We start from the raw sequence: 18,323 nt of genomic DNA, 5'->3' as shown, positions 1-18,323 counted from the left end.
TTATGAATAATGATTTTCTAGGAGGAGGTAAACAGTTGGCATAATTTGAGGAATTTAGATGATGTAAAAAATAAAATACACTGATAAAGCTCATTCAAAAACAATAAAATTTTCTACTGTGGCTCCATCATTAACATGGTTAAGATGTAACTTTGGTTCTTCATATAGGTATTTATAGGGAAGAAAAGGAAATGTTAAAGAGAAATATTTTCTATAATTAATATGTTCCCTCTGCATTATATCTTACTTTTAACACTGACTTCTAAACTATTGCTCAAAGGCCATTGACCTATACACATCTCCCCCATCCCATTGTCCTAGTTATTGAGATGAGCACCTTGCCCTACCTTGGCATAAGAAAAGCCCCCAATCAACAAAACAATGGCTCCTTGCCTTAGCCTGAAAGGATTAAGTCTGAATTGTCATCCCTCATCTACACATCCCTAATTACTCTGCTCTCCATTTATACCTTATCATTTTCCTGCCCCTTTCAAAGCTCACTCACTCATTGTGGTTTTTCTTCCTTTGGGGAGCTAGCCTGCTGAGCATTATTCAGACTTCTGAAATCAAGGGTGGAAATAAAAGAAAAATGTATTAAAAGAAGTTACAACCCATAAGAAAAAGGTAAATAAAGAAAGAGACAAAAGACAGACCAGCAAGTGAGAAAAGACTGGTGGCCCTAAGTGGAGTCCAACCCTATGCCTTGCCTTTTATTTAGAGGCCAAAGGTGAACACCCTTCCCCTTACTGAACCTAGAATTACAAAGAAGGTGAAACCTAAGGAGATCAGGATACAAATTTTACATTAAACAATGAATCAATAGTAGTCCATTTACATCAAGAATGGGGATCTTCACCCAATTTGACAAGATTAGCAGCCTTTAAGATTACAAATTTTGTTTCTGTTACATTCATAATTCTCTACTTCTAGTCAATTTATATCTCAAGAGTAGGTGGTAATCAATTTACATCTTCACCCAATTTCTACATTCATAATTCTCTACATCTTTTCCCTGTATCAAAAGCAATAATTAAACTTTTTTGACCCTAAATTCTTCTGAACCAGAGTCAGAAGGGGCAGGATTTCAGGGAAGCCTGGAGGGATTTGCATGAACTGATGCTGAGTAAGATGAGCAGAACCAGAAAAAGCCTGTACACCCTAACAGCAACATGGGGGTGATTATTAACCTTGATGTATATGCTTATTTCATCAGTGAAACAATCTATGACAATTTGGGGCTGTCTGCAATGGGGAATACCATCTGTATCCAGATAAAACACCATGGAGTTTGAACAAAGTTCAAGGACTTTTCCCTTTACTTTAGAAAAAAAACTGATATCTTATTGTCTGATCTTGTTATCTTGTATACTTTATGTTTCTTCTTTAAGGATGTGATTTCTCTCTCATCACACTCAATTTGGATCAATGTACAACATGGAAACAACAAATTGCTTTCTGTTGGGGGTAAGGGAATTAAGCTTGGGGGGAAAATTGTAAAACTCAAAATAAATAAATCTTTAATTTAAAAAAATGGACAGTTTCTTCTCTCCTTGGAAAATATATTATGTGGCTTTCTAGCACATATCTCCAAAGGAACCAGTTCAGAGGGAATATGGACACTTTGATCTCAGCTTTAGATACAGTCTTGGTGAGATCTGTTTCCACTCTACTCAACTTTGACTGGAGGATCATTAGCTATCTTTCTGTCAATATAATAATAATAATAATAATAATAATAATAATAATAATAATGATAATAATAGCCAGAATGGCTGGTGTCTAAGTCTGCATAATCAAGAGTCAAGGACAGATTGGAATTTGGAATCATGGCTCTATAGAGAGCCCAGGAGAGGTGACACCATATTATTCTCTCATGGAAGTAGGCAATCCCAGTCACTCATGGATGCTACACTGATGCCCTTGGATCACCTGACAGCAGTGTCTACACTAGGAATGAAATATAAATGGACACAGATTCCTCATATTTTAGGAGGTACTTTCTGAGATCCCCCAAGGGGAAAAAAAATTTCAGAAAGCTCTTTGTCCACATGTATTCTCTAATCTTGAACCAACATCCTCATGGACTTTGAACGTCCCCATGGTTCATCACAGACTTTGGAAAGGAGAACTACCTTGTACCATATGTTCTTTTTTATATCATCTTAGTAAATGGCCCTTTTTATGAATTACCTAAAATTGATTAATTAAGGTGGCATCAGTTGAAAATTTTGAGGGAAGTATAGCATTGGGTGCTTGACTATTGGATAATCACTTTTGACCCCTCAGAAGAACCTTTATAGCTCAGAGAGGGTGGTGGAGTCAGACTAACACTGGCAGCCTAACTTATTAAAAGAAATAAAACTGATGATAAAGATCCTCAAACATTATATGGGTCCTATTTGATATAAGATAACATTTTCTAACATTTAGACATACCCAAAAACAAATTGGTTTGCTTGATGAGATATTGGGTTTCATTTTTTTTTTTGGATTTAAGTAAGAAGATCATGACATCAGGGGTTGATGTCATGACAAGCACATGAGTAGGATTTGAATGGGAAGGGGCGGGACTTTACTAAGTCTCCACTTTCACTTTCTCCTCCAGAGTCATGTGGAGTCCAATGATCAGATATAAATCAAGACAACTGGAGATGTAAGGCAATCAGGGTTAAGTGACTTGCCTAAGGTCACACAGTAAGTGTCAAGGGTCTGAAGTTAAATTCAAACTCCCATCTTCCTGACTCCAAGAATACTGCTCTATCTACTGAGATACCTATATGGCATTCAGGGCCATTTCCAATGATCCTGATTCAAATCTGACCACTGGATCCTGATGACTTTGGAGGAGATAGTGAGGCTGGTGACTCAGAACAGCTGAGTCATTCGTCTTTGAGAATGAAGGACAAATGTTAATATTTAAGCAGAGGATAGACAATGACTTTTGGATCATACTGTAAAAGAAAATTGTGCCATTAAGAATTTTTGGATTCCATGGTCTCTTCTAGTTACTAAATTCTATGATTCTGAAATCATGAACAAAACCTGTTTCCCTCAATGGCTGAACATTTTTGAATTACACTTCACAAAATGACAATTATAGGGGAGAGAGAGAGAGAGACAGAGACACAGAGATAGCATCAGAAAGACAGAGACACAGAGTGAGACAGAGACAAAAAAGGAAGAAAAATATATGTTCACAACTATTTAATTCTCTCAAAATGATAACAAAATTTTTAAATGATAGTAACACTGATATTCTTTTAAAACAGATAAATTTAGATTTTACAGAAATCTCAAGATATATCTATTAATGAAGATAGTTAAACTACTAACTGGTTGCTACTATACTGCAGTGTTCTCTATAAAGGACAATTCTATTTGATTCCAGTTTAAATGAAACTGACAATGAACAAGTTATTCCTGAATGTTTTCAATCAAAATCAACTATTACTATTTCCTTTGAAAGTAAGGGGAGGATCAGGTTTTTCAGTTTCAGTTAGTTCAAAGGCTTCTTTGAATAAATTTATATACACCAGAAATTAGGAAACCATTTTGATTCACTATAAGGGCTATATCTAAGCAGGAAAATCATGTAATGAGCAATATTATTTATTATTATTGTTGTTATTATTATTATTAAAACAATTCAGACAAATAAAATGTATTTAGCCTAACTATCTATAAATTATATATCTGGTTTAATAGGAAAAGTGCTTTAAATTCCTGTTGAGCTATGTGTATGTTTATTATTGTTATTCTTCAGTCATTCAGTCATTTCTGACTCTTTGTGACCCTGTGGACTGCACTATCCATGAGTTTTCTTGGCAAACATACTGAAGTGGTTTAACATTTCTTTCTTTAATCTTTATGTATAGACACAAGCAAAATTTCCCTTAAAGGATAGTGTAAGAACTTAAATTTCAATTTATGCAAAATGATCTGTTTTGAGCTATGTGAAAATAGATTATTATATCTACAATATTCTAATTATCAAAACACATGCATGCTTATTCAGGGGCAAGTGAGAAAGTGATAACTGAGTCAATCTTGATACAAAAAAGGACAATTGAAGATAAACACATGGCAGAAATGAAGTGAATATCCAGTTATTTTAATTTATACCAAACAATAAAGACCAATAAAGATATAGGAAGATCACTAAGTATGAAGGCTTTACATAGGATACCTGTATTATGAAGAGCAATACAGAATAGAGAAGATAGTCATTGTGGTATAGTGGATAGAAAGTTGACTTTGAAACCAAGAAGAATCAAGTTCAAAGTCAACTTCTTCTATATATTAGTACAGTAAGTGATTCTGGGAAAGTAATTGAGATTTTTCAGTGCTCTAGATAAATTTATAGAATGATAAATGATGGAGAAGTTGCCAGACCACTTTTTTTGTTTTTGTTTTTCTTTATTTTTATTTTTTTCATCTTACATGCACATATATATTTTTCTAAGTTATAAAATTTCCTTCCACCCTCCCTTCCCACCCACCCCCTCCCCTCAGGAGCGAACAGTCAGGTTAGCATTGTATATACATATTTTTCATAAACATGTTTACAGATTAGTCATTTCCTGTATTGAGGAATTAGGATTGAGGGTAAGAGATTATTTTTATAAAGTGTTCATCAGATTCTGAAGGTTGTTTATTGTTTTATTTTGTTTTTCTTTCTCTAGATGCAAATAACATTTTCTATAGCCAGTCCAATACAATTTTCCTATCTCTCTGAACTGCTGAGAGGAGCTGCTTCCATTAAGGTTGATCATCTCACAATGTTTGTTGTTAATGTATTCTCCCTTTGATCAGCATCAGATGCTGTAAATCATTCCATATTCCTCTAGAGTCTGACCATTTATGTTTTTTTATAGAACAATAATATTCCATGGGGTTTATGTACCATAACTTGTTTAGTCATTCCTAAATTGATGGGTATCCTCTCAATTTCCAATTCTTTGCCACTACAAAAAGAGCTGCAATGAATATTTTGGAATATTTGGACTTCTATTTTTTTATGATTTTTTCTGGATATAGGCCTAGAATTGGAATTGCTGGGTTCAGATTTCTTCATCAGATTTTTCTTATTCCAGTGAAAATGTTGGCCTTGCGTCTGTCCCCAACTTTACCAGTAATAGAAACCAAATTGTAAATCATTGTGACAATAAAAGTAAATGTGATAGTTATTTGAAGATAAAACTTCCTGATGCTGAAGAAATTGAGGATGGAATGAGCATAGATGGTTCCCAGTTCATGAATTAGGCAAATTACATATTAACATATCTTAGAGTGCTTCACAAACTTGTGGTTTAATCACTCACTCAAATAAGGATTGACTCTGAAAACTAGTTTAGGAAGAGTGAAACACTAAGTGGTAATAATATATTCCATTATGAGATATCTATTCAGTGATTCACCCAGTTTAAATTTGGCAAAAGACCTTAAACCAATCACATAACAGAGAATCATCAGGAGTTTTTAAAGGTACTGCTTAAAATTAGAGAATCCTAATGCTGGAAGGATCTTAGCAGTTACTTAGTTAACCTAAAGCATGACTGTCTTAATTGCCTCTATAGAATTCCTGATGATTCATTCTTCAACCTCTGGTTGAACATCTTTCATGTTGGAGAACCTTTTATAATGCCAATAATGATATAATGGAAATAATAGCTCAAGCCTTCATATTACTTTATGTTTTTTTAAAACTATCTGTCCATAATTTTACAAAGAAGAAAACTGAGGCAAAGAGAGTGAAATGCGCATAGTGACATAGTTACTAATCAAAACTTAGCATAGTTGTACAAAATAGGTATTTACTGAATTTAATTAAAACACTAAAACTAAGACTCAAGTTTATGTTTACTTTTTTAATGGTTAGTGTCCCTCTACTGTCTCAAACATATGCACTCCATATCCCATACATATATGTATAAATATATATATATATATATATATATATGCATATGTACATACATTCCTCCATCAAGTTCTCCACAGTCCTTCCTTACAGAGAAAATGGATGACATTTTTGTATTTATCATATCCTGACTTGTATCATAAACATTTTTATACATATCATTTCTTTCTCTTGAAAGGTGATTGATGGCAGATTCTATGTTCTATTTCGTCATTATATTTCCAGTCCCTAGAAATATTCAAGAAACATTCATGTTGAGATTTAGGACATTAAGGGACCTAAAAAGTTATCATCTAATTCAATGTCCTCTATTTACATATACATACATATATATATATATATATATATATGTGTGTATACCAAAACCCATAGTGACTAAATGACTTGTCAAGGTCACATAGATAGTTAAGTGTCAGAGCAGAAATTTTAAACCAGGCAAGGTCCTCTGACTGCAAATTCAGTGTTTACTCCACTGTAGTATATTGTCCCCTTAAGATCTGAATAAATATTTTCAGAAAAAATTATTCTGTTCCTTCCTTCCTTTATTTTTAATAATACCTCATAAACTCACAATACTTGTAACTCCCCACCCTAAATCTTGGAATACTGATTTCAAAAAGATTTGGGGGAGGGTTTGTTTTGTTTTGTCCTTATTATGGAATGTTGATCTGTTAAGTATGTTAGTATTATCTACAGGGTCTCTTGGTGGAATGGAAAATATCTTGAATTTAGTCAATCCCAAAATTGGATTTGAATCCTTTTATTTTCTAGATATTATCTGTGTGACCTTGGAAAAATCATAATCTGGATGAGCCTCAATTTTCTAACCTGTAAAATTATATGGGTGAACTTTACAACCTCCCAGGTCCCATTTATCTTAAAAGCTATAATTCTTCCTTCCAAATGCAGAACCTTGCATTAGTTTTCACAATTTTGAAGGAGGCTAGTTTCTATGACATCTTTCCTTTGTTCTTACCCTTTCATTCTATGAAGACTACTAGGGATCTTTCCCCCTGTCTGTTTCCTAGTCATAGACTCATGTATTAAAGGGCATTGAATCCAAATTTTTCATTTTGCAATGGAGAACCTGAGACCAAAGGAAACATAGTATCATGTTCAAAGATATAAGTAGTAAAGAGAACTAGAATTCAAACTCCCAGTACCCTAAATTTTGAATACAGTTGCCTTTTCCCATATTACATTACAAATCATTCCAAAAATATTTTGTGGAAAGACTTTCATTAACCTTTTCAAGTTCTCTATATTCATTATTAATTAATTATGATTTTTTCCTCAACATGAAACAGGATATGGTATAAAAGAGTATTGGATTGTTGCCAAACCACATTAATTATAATTTATAAATCTACTTACTTACTTACATGTGTTCTCAACAGACCACCTTCAATCAATGCTGTAACCATTGTCCATTTTACCTCAAGTTGAAGTCAATCATTTGCTAACTGAAGTTTCAATTGGAAAAGAAGTTTTAAATGTCATTATATTCCTTTTATGTTGCAAAGCACCTGATACTGATTTTATGAAATCTGAGATTTTCAAGGTGGGCATCAATTGTTCATACAAAAACTGACTGAAATTTTCCAGTAGAAAGAGCAGGTTATCCCCCAGGAGTTCAAAGATGCCTCTAATGTCTATCTCTATATAGGTAAAGGAATGGATTGTCATGTGACAATCACAGAGGGTCTCTCTCTTAGTACAGATAAGATTCTTGCCAGAGTTCTCCTTAATAGGTTGATCTTTCACTTGAAACTTGGTCATGCAATTGAGAGCCCATGTGGCTTCAGAAACGGCTAAGGAACAGTGAACATGGCGTTTGCTGCCTGACAACTTCAGCAGAAATGCCAAGAGCAGAAAAGGGGTCTGTATACAGCATTTTTAGATCTGACTTTTATCCTGCTAGTCATGAGGACTTATGGGAAATTATTTCAAAATTTGTTTGCGTGGTCAGCATTATACTCCAATTTCATGATGGTAAGCTTGCCCAATTCTGAATAATGGACAATGCTCTCATGCTTTCCCAGTTACTAATGAAGTGAAACAAATCTATGTGTTTGCTCCAAAGCTTTTGTTACAGTGTTGTTTTCAGCTATTTTTGAAGTCAAATGCTTTCAATGAGGATGAATATGGCATCAAGAGCAACTACCACACTGATGATAAATTCTTCAAGTTGGAAAAGACTGCAAACCAAGACCAAAGTGGAGGGAGTTTTGATGCATGATGCAGATAATTGTACACATAATGCAGGCTCTGAATCTGCAATACCATAAAGTATCGATATAGTCTTTTCTGCTTGTGCTAATTTTGGCCTAACAATTAATGCCAAGAAAACACAGGTGCTCCATCAGTCAGCACCACACCACTCATATGTGGAGCTATAAATTATAGCAAATGGAGAAATTTTGAATAATGTTGATAAGTTCACTTACCTGGAAATATACTTTCTAGGGATGTATGCATTGATAATGAGGTTGCCAGAACTATGTGTGACTCCAAAGAACAATATGGGAGAGAAGAGGTATTAGGCTGACTACAAAACTGAATATTTACAGTCATTATACTGACCTCATTACTCTATGCCATAAAATCTAGACAGTCTTACAGCACCATGCTAGGAAACTGAATAACTTTCATTTAAATTGACTTAGGAAGAATCTGAAGATCACCTAGCAGGAGAAGATGCAAATGCTGCCATCCTTTCTTGAATGAAACTTCCAAATATTCAAACTGTAGTACAAAAAGTGCAACTTTGATGGGTTTGCCATATTGTTCAAATGCTAAATACATGCTTCTCAAAGAAACTATTTTAGGAAAAAAAATCACAGAGAGCAAGCACTCACATGAAGGTCAGAAAGAGTGATACAATAAAACTCTTATGGTTTCTCTTAAGAACTTTGTAATTGAGGCAGCTGGGTAGTACAGTGAATAAAGCATCAGCCCTGGAGTCGGGAAGACCTGAGTTCAAATTTGACCTCAGATATTTAATACTTAGCTGCGTGACCTTAGGCAAGCCACCTAACCCAACTGCCTTACAAAAAACAAAAAGGAATGTTTTAATTGTGTGACATGGGATACACTAACTCAAGATTACTCAGCATAGGTTGCACTCATCAGAGAATGGCTGTGCAATATAAGAAAAGTAGAATTTGTAGTAGCTGGCAAGAAATGCAAGATGTACAAATTTAGAGATTCCACTCCAAATATTCCCATGGACTATTTGTGCCTGACCTATAGTAGAGCATTCTGAGCTTGTATTGGTCTGATCAGTCCCAGTTGGACACACTATAACTTGACTCTAAAGTAGAGCTGTCATTTTGGCTCTCAGACCAACAGACAACAATCAATCAACCAATTTACTTGAATGTGTGAATTCACAGAAATCATGAAAATTTCCTTTAGTATAAAATGAGGATATTGAACTAAATGATCTCTGAGATCCTTTCCAGATCCAAAGTTGTGATTCTCCACAATCTATTTATGGTTTTGAAACTTTTTTTTCTTTTCTTTAGTAATACATCAAAGTTCCCAGAAGTCTTGTTTTATTGGCAGAGAGCATTTGAAGACTGTCCCAGTCCAATTGTTATTATCTACTGACCTTAGAAGGTTAATATATGAAACCCTAAAATTATGGGGGAAAAGCTATATACATTAATCATGCTTAGGGTATTTAATTCAAAGGCAGCTATGTTAGCTTCCATCTGACTAAACTCATCCTTTTATTTTATATGACCATGAAAATAGCCTCCATCAATACTATTTATGAGATATATGAGAAATCTGGTACCAGAAATTAGATCATCAGACGTATTCAGTTTTCTCATAAGATGGATATGGCATGGACTTGTGATTTCATTGGTATAAGTAAATCTCAGATTGTTCTTGTCCTTTGTTCTTGGAAAGGATCAAAACAACTTCAGTTTCTTTGCTTTTTTTTTTTTTAGGCTTTTTGCTAGGTAATGGGGTTAAGTGGCTTGCCCAAGGCCACACATCTAGGTAATTATTTAGTGTCTGAGACTGGATTTGAGCCCAGGTACTGAAGTCAGGTACTCCTGACTTCAGGGCTGGTGCTTTATCCACTGTGCCACCTAGCTGCCCCAGCAACTTCAGTTTCTTAGAGTCTCACAATGTGTCCACCTATGGTTGATTAGTCCAGTATGAGTTCAGGATGATCTACCATAGGCTGGGCATAAGTAGTCCATGTGAACACTTTGGATAGGTTCTCTAAATTTGTTCGTCTCACATTTCCTTTGAGCTCTTTCCATTTTGCCTTGCTCATAATGCATAGCACCCTCTCCAATGAGGGCTTTTATGCTAAATGATCAATTCTAAAGTTCTTAAGAGAGAGACATCTTGAAAATGTTCTTGTATCAGTTTTTCTGACCTAGAAGTGAGTGCTTTCCTTGTTGTGATTTTTCCATACAGTCTTTCTGGCAAGTGTAAGTTTCATATTCAAACAATGTGGCCAGTCCATAAGAATTATGCTCTCTGTAATAGAATTTGAATTCTTGGAAGTTTTGTTGAAGAAAGGATTTCAATGTCTGGCATATTATTCCTCTAAGTGATCTCCAAAAATCTTGGGGTAGACAGAACCTTACTCACTAATGAATTTGAGACCTCCATGGTTACTGTCAACATGTTGGCAAGCAGTCCTGAAAAGGACTTGGCAGTCTTCATGTCAGAGGTACCAGTCTTCCTTGAACACACCCTATACCCCAATTCCCAGCTTAGGAAATTCTATCAATGTGGGCCTGACCTTTCTCTGTAACCCACTATCTTAGTTATCCAGAGCAATTAGACATTGAGACATTGAGAAGTAACTTACTCAGGAACACGTAGTTCTGTCAGAGGTAGGACTTAACACTACACAATGTCTTCCAGATTTCTTGACTTTGAGGCAGGTTCATCATCCACTTATAACACATTGATTCTTTTTATTTCTCCTTAGTATCTTCCAAATTTTACTCCAAGTCCTTTTCTTTTTCTTTCTCTTTGATTTTTAGTTTCCAGTTTCTTTTTGCATAGTTTTAATAGATCTCTCCTCTATTTAATTATTATCTGAATATCAGAACTAGTTTACTATATCTGAATTATCAGATAACTTTTCTGCACTCCTATTTCTGTGGTTTGAATAAATCACTTCATCTCTCTAAGACATAATTTCCTAATCTGTAGAAACAGAAGAATGAACTACAAATTCCCTAAAATCTTTTACAACCTTGAAAAATCTTTTAAAAATTGGTGTCTGGTGAAGGATCTTTATTTTTGCTTAACTTATTTTTCCTCCTATGCATTTTTTTTACTTTCCTTTAGTTTTTCTCCATTTTCTTACCTCTTGTTGTCTTTTCCCCTAATCTCTGAACTCTATTAAATAATTTTGCAGCTATAAATATGTACTTTGTCCTTTGACATCTTTGGCTCTACTCTTTGCCTTGGTTTCTTTCCTTGTGTTATTTTTAAACACATTTTTCCATCTTCTGACTTCTTAAAAAGGAGATAGAGCTTCTCACTCTTTGGTAATTTCATATACTGTAGTTAAAATGAATATATCCATTATAGTATGAAAATGTGTTTCTCTTCCAAATATCATTATTATGTTTTCCAACTTTTATGAAATTAATTACAGCTTTAGTACCATGCTATCAAAACATACATTTTCTACATTATATTTCACAATATCTTTTTTTTCTTACGTAATGTATCTTTGCAATTCTATTATTAGTGATTTTTATTTTACACATTAGGGAGGAGAATATTTTACATTTACTCTACAAAATTTTGTTTCAGTGATTCTTCAGAATGTGAGACCCTGGGTTATTAAATGCAAGGTCACTGAAGTATAAATGATCTATATATAGATTCTATTAGGCTAGAAAGATAAATATGAACTAAGTTAAATTTAGCTTAGTAAGGGCAAAAGTTAAAGTTAAGACTTATAAAGCCTTACCAATATCTACTGTATGAGAATCAATACAACTAAATGTAGATATTCATTAGGAAAAGTTGGACAATAAAGTTATGATTTGGGGGATTTTTTGCTCGTGGAGATCCATAAAATAAATATAGGTACGGTATTTTTTTCAGTACCCTGTTGTTCCCTTCCACTTACCCAATAATTATAGTTAAGTTATAGGAAAAGGGGAAGGTCTTTGAAATAATAGATTAGTGATTTTAAATATTTATTTAAGCTTTGGTTCCCCATGCATGACTATCTTTAAGACACTTAAGGAAGAAATATGACACTTGCTATGATAGATATCAAAAGATGTAAATAAATCATAATTAGGTAGAAGGAAGGTTGTAGCATTTTCTCAGAGAAATGAATAGAGTATCTGGGAAAGTTAGCTCTACCACACACTAAAAGGCAACATGAAATATCATTTATTGAAAAATGTGTGGTAGGGGGTGGGGAGGGCAGAGCCAAGATGGCAAAGAGAAGGCACGAACTCACCTGAGCTCTTCCCAAAATCATTCTGAAAACATTTTAATAAGGACTTAAGTTCTGGAGCAGCAGAACCCATGAAAGGACAAGATGAAACAATTTTCTACTCCAAAACAACTTGGAAGTTCAGTAGGAAAGGTCTGCTGTGCCAAGGTGACAATGAAGTACAATCCAAAGCACATCAGGCCAGTACAGACTGGATCCCAGAAAACCAACTACAGATCTTGGAAGTTGACTGAATCAACTGCAGCACTGCTGCTACAGATGTTAAGGGGATTGAACAACTTGTCAGAAGGATATTACAAGAATTTCTTTGCTGGCACTGGGGGCAGAACTGCTATTTTGCCGATATTCAGATTTGGTTCATAGTCTTGGGTGGCAGTCCCAGTACAAGGAGGAGCCCTAGCATAGTACAGCTTGAGTCCTAAAGGAATGGGGACCCTCATCCCAATACCAGGATAGAAAAGAATACTTGTGGTCACCCACAGATCAAAGCACAGTCCAGGAGTACAGTAAATGCACCTCCCCTTATATCATACCATTTTGGAAGAACTGAAAACTTACAAATCTTTAGAAGTATCTCTGAAAATATTTGTATAAGAACACTGAAGCTTGGAGTGTACCCTCTCTCCAGGATGTAGAACCCCAGATTAGTAAAGAACTAAAAATTCAAGAATTAGGTGGTTAAAAATGAGCAAGTAAAATAAGAAATTTGACTAAAACTTACTATGGTGACAAGGAAGATCAAAACACACACACACACACACACACACACACACACACACACACACACACACCCCAAAGTCAAAACTCCCGCATCCAAAGCCTCCAAGAACAATTGGTCTCAGACCATGGAAGAACTCAAAAAACATTTTAAAATTCATTTAAGAGAGGTAGAAGAAAAATTGGGAAAAGAAATGATAATGGTGCAGGAAAATAATGGAAAAAGACACAATAACTTAGTTTAGAAGGCACAAATACTGGAGAAACACATTAAAAACCAGACTAAGTCAAAAGTTGAAAGAGATTCAAAAATCCAATGAGGAAAAGAAAGCATTGAAAAGCAGAGCTGACTAAATGGCAGAAGAGATACAAAAATCCATTGGAGAATGCCTTGAAAAGCAGATTTGACCAAATGGAAAAAAAAAGATATACAACAATTTACACAAGAGAAGACTTCAGTAAAATAGAATTGACCAAATGGAATAGAGTCAAGCAAGAAGAAGCTAAGAATTCTATGAGACATCAAGAAATAAATTTTAAAAAATCCAAATGAATGAAAGAATTAAAGTCAATGGACTTTTGGACATTGGTAAAACAGCTGACCTGGAAAACAGATTCAGAAGAGATAATTTGAAAATTATTAGACTTCCTGAAAGCCATGATTAAAAAAAAGAGCCTCAACATCATCTTTCAAGAAATAATCAAGGAAAATTTTCCTGATATTCTAGAATCAGAAGGCAAAATAGAAATTGAAAAATTCCACTGATCACTTCCTAAAACTAATCTAAAAATAAATATTTTAGCTAAATTCCAGATCTCTTATATTAAGGAGAAAATATTGAAAGTAGTCAGAAGCAAGTATCATGGAGACAGAGTCAGGATAACAAGATTTGGCATCTTCTACAGTAAAAAGATTAAAGTTCTTGGATTATGATATCTCAGAGGCAAAGGAACTAGGACTAAAAAACAGATTCACCCACCTGGCAAAACTGAGTTCAGTCCTTCAGGGGAGATGGATATTCTATGAAATTAAATACTTTTAAGCATTCGTGATGAAAAGGCCAGAGTTGAAAGAAAATTTGACTTTCAAATACAAGATTCCAGAGAAGCATAAAAAGCTAAACAGAAAAAAATGAAATCACAAAGCATTTAATAAGAAAACTTTTTCTATTCCTATATGGGAAGATAATGCTTGTAGCTCATAAGAACTTTCTCATATAAACTGTGAAGACAATGGTGAATTGAATATGTTGGAATGATCTTAAAATAAAATTAAGGGGTAAGAAAGAAAAATACACTGGGAGAAAAGGAAAGGGAGAAGAATGAGATAAATCATCTTAGATAAAAGAGGAAAAAAAAACTTTTAAAGTGGAGGGGAAGATGAAGTGGCAAGAAATGTTTAAACTTAACTCTCCAATAAGTAGCTATTGAACTAACTCAGAGAATAAAATATGCACTCAATGCAACATGTATAACCTATATCACATTGTTTGCCTTGTCAATGATGGGAATAGGAAAGGAGGAAGAGAATTTGAAATGCAATTTTTAAAATGAATGCTAAAAATTTATTTTACATGTATTTGAGAAAGATACTAAACCTAAAAAAAGAAAGAAAAAAAGAAATACATGACCATTTTATCTTTCAATAATAGAAATTGGGGTGCCATGGATAAAGAGCTGAGCCTGGAGTTAGCAAGACCTGAAGTAAATTCCAGACTCAGATCTTTCCTAGATATATGACTCTGGGTAAACTAAATAAATTCTGTATGCCTCGTTTTCCTTATTTGTTAATGGAGATAATAATAGCACCTCCCATGGTTCTGGAAATAATGCTCTGAGAACATTTTGCATATCTTAAACCATCACAGAAATGCTAGCTACAATTATTCATTACAATTGCAGCTAATGCGGCCATACCCAAGGAAAGAAATGAAGAAATAAAAAAGTTCCATAAAGATCTTCCAGCCAGTTAGTTAAACATCATTTATTAAGTGCCTACAGTATGACAAGTTCTGTGCTAAATATTGGGGATACAAATAAAGGCAGGGGGGAATACCTGCTCTCAAGAAGCCACATGTGTAGGTGTGTGTACATACATATATACATATATGTATATATGTATGTATGTAACCACGGCAATTAAGAAAGGAAGCCACTAAGATATAGAAGGAACATTTATTTTAGAAGACGAAATTTTGACTAAAACTTAATATGATCCATACAAGCTAAAAGACAGATAATGTAGAAGAGCTTTACAGCATCTGAGAAAGTGATTAAAAATGCTTAGATTTGGAAGATCACAGTGTCATTTTGAAGGAATAGCAAAAAAGCCAATGTCACTAGATCATTGATGAAAGTATATTTAATAGTCGATAATATTTAAAGTATATTTAATAGCCAATTCTATGAAAAATAGATACACTTTTAAATTTAAACTATATTAGTAATATTTTCTCCATTATTTTCTTAAATATAGATAATCAAGCAAATGATAAATCAAACATGATCTAGGATTTTGCCACTGATTGGACATTGGGATTGAATTAGAGTGAGAAGTCACAGGTGACACTTAGATTGTGAATCTGAGTGATCAGGAGGATTATGGTACACACCACAATAAGGGTGGTGCTAGGAAGAAAAACTGGTTCAGCAAAATTTGAGTTGTTCTGGAAATATTAAGTTTAAATGTCTTATAAATATCCAGTTCTAGATATCTAAAAGGTAGTTAGAAATTTGGTTGGAAGAAAGGCTGGACAAGCAGATTTCAGAGCATCTTTATAGAGTTATAATTAAATCTATAGGAGCTAATGAAGTCACCAAGAGAAATATTATAGAAAGAAAAGAATACTCAGGATTGAGCCTTAGGAAAACCTTGTCCCTTTATTGCCAGATGATGGCATGCATGAAAATACAGCAAAAGAGACCAGGGCAGAAAGGTAGGAGAATTGGAAGAGAAGACTAAAGAGAAGATATCAAGTAGAAGAGTGATCAACAATTTCAAAGACTACAGAGCATAAGAAAGATAAGGATTGAAATAGATTTGACAATTAAGAAATCATTAGTAACTTTGAATAGAGAAGTTTCCATTGGATGACAAGGTTAGAAGCTAGACTTCATTCAAGGAGAGAATGAGAGCAAAGGAAAGTGGAAGCACCTATTGTAAATGCCTTTCTAAAATAAAAAAGTTTATCCAGAAAAGGGAGGAGATATATAAAATAATAACTAGCAGGTATGGATGTATCAAATGATCACTTTTTAAGAATAGAGATTAAAGCCTGACTATTGATCCATCAATCTACCTGGATTCCACAGCTTTAGAATGGAATGTAGACACTGGAAAGAGTAATGAAAACTCTGTTGGAAAAGATTGTATGGGTTCTTGAACAGTAGATCCCAGATGTTCATAAAACATTGAGGAAACATAACAATAGTATGCCAGGAATATTATTTTAGGGGAAAAAGTTTTAAAAAATGACAATATTTTAATGAATATTAAACAGCTAGTTGCCAACATGGAGGTTACTTCAGAATCAATTGTTTAAATATCATCATAATAGTATATCAGATTACTAAATAAAAGTCCAAGTAAATATCAGATTAAAAGAAAAATGATTTACTTATGAAGTAAAAAAAGTGTTGCATGTAGTTACAAATCCAGTTTAAAATTTATAAAAAACAATTAAAAACTATACATTCAAATAAAATAGGAACTGAATTTGAGACATATTTTTACTATTGTTATTTTCTCAAGTATTTTAAATGATGGAAATTCACCACCACAACAAAGAGCCCAGGAAAACCCAAAAGTTGCAACTAGAAAGACATTAATCTCCTTTTCAAGAAGAAAAAGTTGTTAATTTTTTTAAAGTAACAAAATAGATTTCAACAACTTTCAGTTTAGATATTTTTTTCTTATCTTTTCATAGAAATATTTGCCTTGGAAGTACAAGATGTCTTGAAGATTTTGTTTAAATAAGTGACATTTATAAATACATCAGAATGATGATCTTTGTTACACATTGGACTATCGTGATAAATGTGTACAATAATAAAATTGAATGGAAGTAGTAAATTGTACAGAATTATCTTTGGGGAATTGTGCAGAGATCTCTATGATATCAAATTACCACTTCTAAAAAACCAATCTCTTTAACAGAAGTATATGCTTGATCTTTTCTAATAACTGCAAATCATGGAAAGGGTCTATGATTTTATAAGAATTAAAATGATAGGTCTCAGACACTTAATAATTACCTAGCTGTGTGGCCTTGGGCAAGCCACTTAACCCCCATTTGCCTTGCAAAAACCTAAAAAAAAATGATAACCCAAAGAGAGATGGGAAAACACATGATGAGCAAACCCACACAGCTTTTTGTTACCATCCATGGTATCTAAATTAGTTTACAAAATATTCTGTAGGAAATATTTGGAATAGTAGATATAAAGAATAAGAAACAAAAAATGGACAACCTAAATTATATATAGGCAAGTCTGTACAACAAAAATATGCATTAGCTAGATTTGATAAAGTAATAGCTGACATTTATATATTTTTAATTTTATAAAATTTTGTTGTTTATTGAAATTATAAAACTTTAAAATATCATCTCATTTGAGTCTCATAATTATATTGGGAGGCAAATGTTATTTATCCCATTTTACAGATCACAAAACCAACAGAGAGATATTAAGTGACCTGTTTAGGTTACATAGTAAATATCTGTTAGGATTTGAATTCAGGACTAAGTGACTCCATGATTAATCCTCTATCCTCTCAGTGTGACATAATAATCACAATCATTGATTTTATATGGTGTTTAAAAGTTAGCAAAGCCATTCCTCAAATAGATCTTCAAGAACAAGAATGCAAGTATTACTATTATTTTACAGATGAAGAAACTGAGCAGACAAAAAGTAACTGGCTTAAACATCAATACAGCTAATGTGACTGAGACAAGGTTTTCACTAGAAAATCCTGACTCCAAGTCCAGAGCTCTATAATATTTATGAAGTATTTAAGTGATAAGAATTTTAAAAGATGAGAAGCTAAAAGTAACTTATATACAACTTTTTATCTGTAATTTTATCAATATTTGCAACTGAAGAATATGAAACTTCCCCCATTAATATATATCGCCGATGCCTTTGCAACTTACTGCATTAGAAGTGCCAGAGGGCACTGAAAGGTTAAATGACTTATCCAGAGTCATTCAGTGAGGATTGAAC

The sequence above is a fragment of the Macrotis lagotis genome, chromosome X (assembly GCF_037893015.1).
Source record: "Macrotis lagotis isolate mMagLag1 chromosome X, bilby.v1.9.chrom.fasta, whole genome shotgun sequence".
In the NCBI taxonomy this organism is placed as follows: domain Eukaryota; kingdom Metazoa; phylum Chordata; class Mammalia; order Peramelemorphia; family Peramelidae; genus Macrotis; species Macrotis lagotis.
The sequence above is the reverse complement of the archived record's forward strand: the minus strand, read 5'-3'. Positions refer to the sequence as shown.